General features: G+C 51.9%; 2 non-coding genes across 2 annotated transcripts; both read right to left on the bottom strand.

Moving 5' to 3' along the window:
- Positions 1–2,965: 2,965 nt before the first annotated feature.
- Positions 2,966–3,058, bottom strand: TRNAY-GUA (transfer RNA tyrosine (anticodon GUA)). The gene is made up of 2 exons: positions 3,022–3,058; positions 2,966–3,001 (listed from the first exon to the last, which is right to left on the bottom strand). It is a non-coding gene; the product is annotated as a tRNA-Tyr (tRNA).
- A 2,550-nt stretch (positions 3,059–5,608) lies between these two features.
- On the bottom strand, positions 5,609–5,702 carry TRNAY-GUA (transfer RNA tyrosine (anticodon GUA)). The gene is made up of 2 exons: positions 5,666–5,702; positions 5,609–5,644 (listed from the first exon to the last, which is right to left on the bottom strand). It is a non-coding gene; the product is annotated as a tRNA-Tyr (tRNA).
- Between the last annotated feature and the right edge of the window lie 875 nt (positions 5,703–6,577).

Raw genomic sequence — 6,577 nt, forward strand, 5'->3', positions numbered from 1 at the left:
TGGTGGTGGGAGTGTGCTCTCACTTGTTATCGTCTTCCTCCTGTGCATCCCCCTTTCTACAGGTGAAGATGACAGACCTCAGTGGCAAAAAAAAAGTGAGAGGGTGAGAGGCAGAGGGCCATCCCCGGCGAGGTGGATGCAGGGGGCGGGGGTCCGGTAAGGGAAGGGTTGCTGGAGGAGAAAGGAGGAGAACTGGAATGGATACTGGTAGAAGGCTTCCAATCCCAGCCGAGCCGCAGAGTCTGGTGGCGGCCGGTTATGAGGCCGTTCCCTAACGCTCTGACCTCACTTCACCTTCCACTGCTCTCCCACCCCCTCATACCCCACCCCCGTTCCTCCTCCCGATGCATTTTCTCCCTTCTACCCACTGTATCCTATGTTCACTTTTTGGCCCGTTGAGGTGTACTGGGAAGTGAGGGAAAGAACAAATAGAATTAGGTGAGGAGACCCCTCCCAGGGATTGCAGAGGCACAGGTGATAGCCCTCCTCCCTCCGGGCCAATCTGGGGGTTGACTTCCCTCCTCTGCAAACCGACCAGAAATATTTTGCCAGTTGCAACTTTGTAAAGTAGGACAAGGCTCTGTGGGGTCTGAAAAAGCAAAGGGGCAAGGACCAGCCTGCGCAACATGGCAAAACCTTATCTTTACAAAAATTACAAAAATTAGCCGGGTATGGTAGCACGAGCCTGTAGTCCCAGCTACTTAGGAGGCTGAGGTGGGAGGATTGCTTGAGGCCAGGAGTTCAAGGCTACAGTGAGCTATGATTATGCCCCTGAACTCTAGCCTGGGTGACAGAAGAGACCCTGTCTCAAAAACAAAACAAAACAAAAAAATTGGAGGGTGGGTGAAGTAGAAGACAGAAGTGTCAGTGTTGGACTGCTTACCCTGATGCCATGTCTTTGCCAAAGGTTTCAGATCTCATCTGGTGTGTGCCACTACCCCAAGACCACTGGGACACCCACTCCCCAGCTGAACACCTAGTGGAGGTGCAGCAAGCCACATCCAAGGGACCTAGCCACCATTGAGTTTAAGTCCACTCCCTGTCTTATAGCAAGTGGGTCTGGATCTCTGAAAGCAAGGGTCAGATGCTCACAGAACCCAGCTACTCTCTGTCATGGCTCAAACAGGAAGAGTTGGTACCCAGGTTTCAACCTTGCTTGTGTTGGCCACCAAAGCTGGCTCACCTCTGATTTTCCCACCAAAGCACTAAACAGAGGTTCCAACGAGCCTGGGGTCTCTATATCCCATCATGAACTTCTCCAATAAGGGACAGAGGTACTACATTTGGTCTGTGTTCATTGGTGGCAGGGATCTCTCTGTGGCTCCAAAGCCATAGACTCATCCTGGGCACTGATGATGCCATAGCTCAGCCTCCTATTAGCAATGACAAGTGGGAAAGGCTGACAAAGCCAGGGGAATGTTGGGGGAAATAGGGAGGTGGGGGGAGATGAGGAGCTGCTTCCCAGGAAAGGAAGACATGTGTAGTCTTCAGTTTGAGACCCCCAATGAAACACCTCTTGTGGCCACAGCAGGTAAGTGTCTCAGTCCCCAGAGGGCTTCAGAGGGGCACGTTCCCATGGGCTGCTTGGCATGGGGTGCTCTCTGTGATAGGTTGCATGCGTGCATCAAATCTCCGGAGTTTTTTTCCGAGATGGTGAGATGAGACCAAGTATTGCTTGTTGGCCTTCTTCTCTGCCTCATACCCACAGAACCCACTCCATCTCCCTGGAGGTGAAGCCCCTCTTCGTTGGAGAAAACCTAAGTCCATTTCCTGCTTCATTCTCTCTGATTGGGTCTCAGCACGTTTTCCTTCAGGGTGAGGGTAGAGTCCATCTGTGCCTCTATGCCCAAAGCTCCAAACTGCTCAGACCCACCAGGCAGTGGCCTAAGGCAGCGAATTCGTGTGCCTCTGTTTAATGACAGCTGTCACTCAAGCTTTACTTCTGCTCCCTGCCATGGACCCAACAGCCCCTAACTCTCCAGGATCACTGAAGCTGTTTCCGAGCCTGCACTTTTGTACTCCCCTTCCGTCTCCCTTACCATCTCAAGTAGCAGGGCACTCGACACAGGTGTTTTTGCTGGCTTTGAACTGAATATTAGGTCCTTGCTTTTCCAGCAGGTGCCAAACTCGGCTGTAGCAGCATGAAAATTTGTGAAGCTCAGAAAAAGTGAGGCTTGAGGGATTTGGGAAAAGCTGTGGGGATAGGGGATAGACTCACCTTGTCCTCAACCTAAAGGGCAACCTGACCTTGCTAATGGAAGTTCTTACGATCAGGAAATTCTCAGGGTGACAGCTGTCTCTCCAAAGTAGACACAGCAAAGTGGGAATGAACATTTTCTTTATGCCTAAGTCTATACATTTCCAGCAAAGGAGAATGAGAGGGGCTGGCTGAGGGGTCGGGGGAGAGAGAGAGGGAGGCAGAGACACAGAGACAAAGAGAAATATACAGGGACAGAGAAACTGTGAAAGAGAGAAAGAGAATGAGACAGAGACAGACATGAGACTGTCGGATCTCAACGAAATGATAAAGAGCCTGAGACGGATAAGAGTGAGAGGGTGAGTTTTCACGGAAGATACCATGGTTATCCCCACTTTACACCCTTGTCAAGTAAGCTTGACGTTCTCCAGGGAACTTGACCTTCCAGGCTTTGCCCACCTGGTCAGGAGAGCTCTGTCAAAGGTGAGCACAGCGGTGTTGCCACAGCCAGCAGCCAGCAGCGATGCTGAAGCTTGAGAGCATCTGCGAACAAAAGCGAAAGAGCACAGGATGGGGAAGTGGGGGATGGCACAAATAGAAGGATTGGTGGGGTAACAAAGCAGAAGCAAGGTGTGGGAAGCTAGGTGATCAGGAAAGACTTTGTGGGTGTTTTGCCCGGGAGAGTGTGGTTACTATTTGGAGGCTGCAGGGCTTTTAACCACGCAGAAGTGCGGCCAGGCAGCATTGCACGCAAAAGCATCAGGCACTTCCTTCGAGCCGGAATCGAACCAGCGACCTAAGGATGTCCACAATGTCTGTACAATCTACAGTCCTCCGCTCTACCAGCTGAGCTATCGAAGGGTGCATGCCATCAGACCTGAGTCATTGGACTTTCTGCAAACAGGGGAAGCCACATCCCTGGAATGCTTGAGGTCCAATACGAGTTGGGTTGGTTGGGACCCACCTTGGAAGAGACCCCTGCGTGGGTCGCCACCGTGCCCCTTTCGGGGCGGAGCAAATCCTCTGGGCGAGGATGCCTGGCGTCTCTCGGGCTCTGATAGCGACCATCCACAAAGAGGAGCTCTCATCTGTGACAGCCTTCCTGTCCCTGAGTATCCCCCTTTCTACAGGTGAGGATGACAGTACCCAGTGGCCTGAGAGAAAATGAAGTGAGTCAGCGAGGGCACAGGGATTGGCGAGGTGGTTGGGTGGGTCTAGTCGGGGAGGGAATGCTGGACAAGGAAAGGAGGAAAACCCTAATGGGCGCTGGGTAGGCAACTGACAACTCCAGCCCAACCTCAGGGTCTGGTACAGGTCTCTAATGGGCGCTGCTGTAACAGTCTGGCCTCTCTACTCCCTCCCCCACCACACACACAGGGCCCTCCTCCCCACATGCCCCACCCTTCTCACAGGAGTCTATGCTCACATTTTGGCCCATTGAGGTGCACTGGGAAGTGAGGTGAGGAAATCTCTCCCAGGCTTGCAGATGCACATGTGAGATACCCTCTTCTGCAAACAGGCCAAGAATTCCAATCAGAAGCTGTTGATTTCTGAAATAAGGCAAAGTTCTGTGGGTTTCCTTGAAAAACAAGAAGCCAGGTAAAGGACAGAAGTGTGAGCTTTGGACTCCTTATCCTGACCCCACATCTTTGACAAAAGTTTCAGATCCCATCTGGTATGTGCCCACCACTCCAAGACTACTGAGATACTCACCCTGCAGCAGAACACCTAGAGGAGCACAGGAAGCCACACCCAAGGGACCTAGCCTCCATTGAGTTTATGTCCACTTCCTGTCTTATGGCAAGTCGGTGTGGATCTCCAAGGGTGAGGGTCAGATCCTCACAGACCTCCTGCTACTCTCTGCCATGGCACAACTGGGAAGAGCGGGCACCAGGGTTCACTCTCACTTGTGCTGGCTACCAAACCCATTTGTTGGTTCACCTCTGGTTTTCCCCAAAGTACTGAGCAAAGGTTCCAAGGGATCTGGTGACTCCATGCCCCATCAGGAATATATCCAATGAAGGCCTGAGGTGCTACTTTTGGTCCTTCCTTGTTAGCTGGTCTTTGCCTTTGGTGTCATTGGAGGCTGGGATCTCTCTGTGGCTCCAGAGCCATAGAATCATCCCGGAGCACTGGTGACACCAAAAAAGAAGGAAAGGTTGACACAGTCGGGGTGACGTGGGAGAGAATACGTGGTGGCGGGATACCAGGAGCTGCTTTCCATGTGAAAAGATATGTGCAGTAATATGTGCAGTATCCAGTTTGAGAGGCACAATTAAACAGTTCCTGTGGACCCAGCAGGTAGTGGATGGGGCAAGCCAGTCCCAAGCAGGCTTCAGAAGGCCATGCTTTCCTGGGCCATTCAGTTTGGAGTGCTCTCTGATAGGTTGCATCTTTACATCAAACATCTGGAAGCTTTTCCAAGATTATGCAGTGAGACCAAAGGATGCTCATGGGCTTTCTTCTCTGCCACATACCCCACCGAACCCACTCCAACTTCCCAGAGGTGAAGCTTCACTTGGTTGATAAAGTTCAGTCTATTTCTGACTCCATTCTCTCTGACTGGACCTCAGCACATTTTCTTGGGAGTAGGAGAATCCAACTGTGCTTCTAGGTCCCAGAGCAAACGCTCCAAACTGCTCAGACCCACAAGGCAGTGGCCTGTCTAAGGAGGCAAATTCATGTGCCTCTGTATAATGACAGCTGTCACTCACGCTTTACGTCTGCTCCCTGCCATGGACCCAATAGCCCGTAACTCTCTAGGATCACTGAGGCTGTTTTGAAGTCTGCACTTCTTTGGTACTCCCTTTCCCTTTCCCTTACCCTCCCAAGTAGGCAGGGCACTTGGTGCAGGTGTTTTCCAGACTTTGAACTGACTATTAGATATCCTTACTTTTCCAGCAGTAGCCAAACTTGGCTGTAGCAACATAAAAGCTGTGAAGGCTCAGGAAAGGTGAAGCTTGAGGGATTTGGGACAGGGTGATGGGTGGGCAGTTTGTAAATACAAGTGGAAAGGCACAGGATGGTGGGGCTCAAATTGGGGTTTGGCTGGGTCACAAGGCAAGGGGTACTGTTTTGCACTGAAGACTAGAAAGGCATAGGATGGTGGGGGGCACTAATTGGGGTTTGGCTGGGTCACAAGGCAAAGGGTACTGTTTTGCGCTGAAGACTATGAGGATTCGGGAAGAATGAGTAGGCTCCCAGGAGTGTGTTCAGGAAAGGCAGGATTTTGCTGGGTTTTCCCTGGGAAAGTGTTATGACTGCAAGGCTGCAAAGGCTGCAAGGTCTTTGAACAGGAACAGGTGCAGCCAGGTAGCATTGTGCTATGACTGCAAGGCTGCAAAGGCTGCAAGGTCTTTGAACAGGAACAGGTGCAGCCAGGTAGCATTGTGCGCAAAAGAGTCGGGCACTTCCTTCGAGCCGGAATCGAACCAGCGACCTAAGGATGTCCACAAACTTTTCTGCAGTCTACAGTCCTCCGCTCTACCAGCTGAGCTATCGAAGGGTGCACACTGCTCAGTCTGACTCATTGGACTTTCTGCAAGTGGAGGAAGCCAAGTCCCTGGACCGCCGGAGATCCAATACTCGCTAAGTTAATTGGAACCCGGCTTGGAAGAGAACTGTGCCGGTCTCCATCGCGCCCCTTTCCGGATGGAGCAAATCATCTGGGCGGGGGTGACCCGGCTTGGAAGAGAACTGTGCCGGTCTCCATCGCGCCCCTTTCCGGATGGAGCAAATCATCTGGGCGGGGGTGNGAGCTTTGGACTCCTTATCCTGACCCCACATCTTTGACAAAAGTTTCAGATCCCATCTGGTATGTGCCCACCACTCCAAGACTACTGAGATACTCACCCTGCAGCAGAACACCTAGAGGAGCACAGGAAGCCACACCCAAGGGACCTAGCCTCCATTGAGTTTATGTCCACTTCCTGTCTTATGGCAAGTCGGTGTGGATCTCCAAGGGTGAGGGTCAGATCCTCACAGACCTCCTGCTACTCTCTGCCATGGCACAACTGGGAAGAGCGGGCACCAGGGTTCACTCTCACTTGTGCTGGCTACCAAACCCATTTGTTGGTTCACCTCTGGTTTTCCCCCAAAGTACTGAGCAAAGGTTCCAAGGGATCTGGTGACTCCATGCCCCATCAGGAATATATCCAATGAAGGCCTGAGGTGCTACTTTTGGTCCTTCCTTGTTAGCTGGTCTTTGCCTTTGGTGTCATTGGAGGCTGGGATCTCTCTGTGGCTCCAGAGCCATAGAATCATCCCGGAGCACTGGTGACACCAAAAAAGAAGGAAAGGTTGACACAGTCGGGGTGACGTGGGAGAGAATACGTGGTGGCGGGATACCAGGAGCTGCTTTCCATGTGAAAAAGATATGTG

The sequence above is a fragment of the Rhinopithecus bieti genome, unplaced genomic scaffold (genome assembly GCF_001698545.2).
Source record: "Rhinopithecus bieti isolate Rb0 unplaced genomic scaffold, ASM169854v2 scaffold_3902, whole genome shotgun sequence".
NCBI lineage: Eukaryota > Metazoa > Chordata > Mammalia > Primates > Cercopithecidae > Rhinopithecus > Rhinopithecus bieti.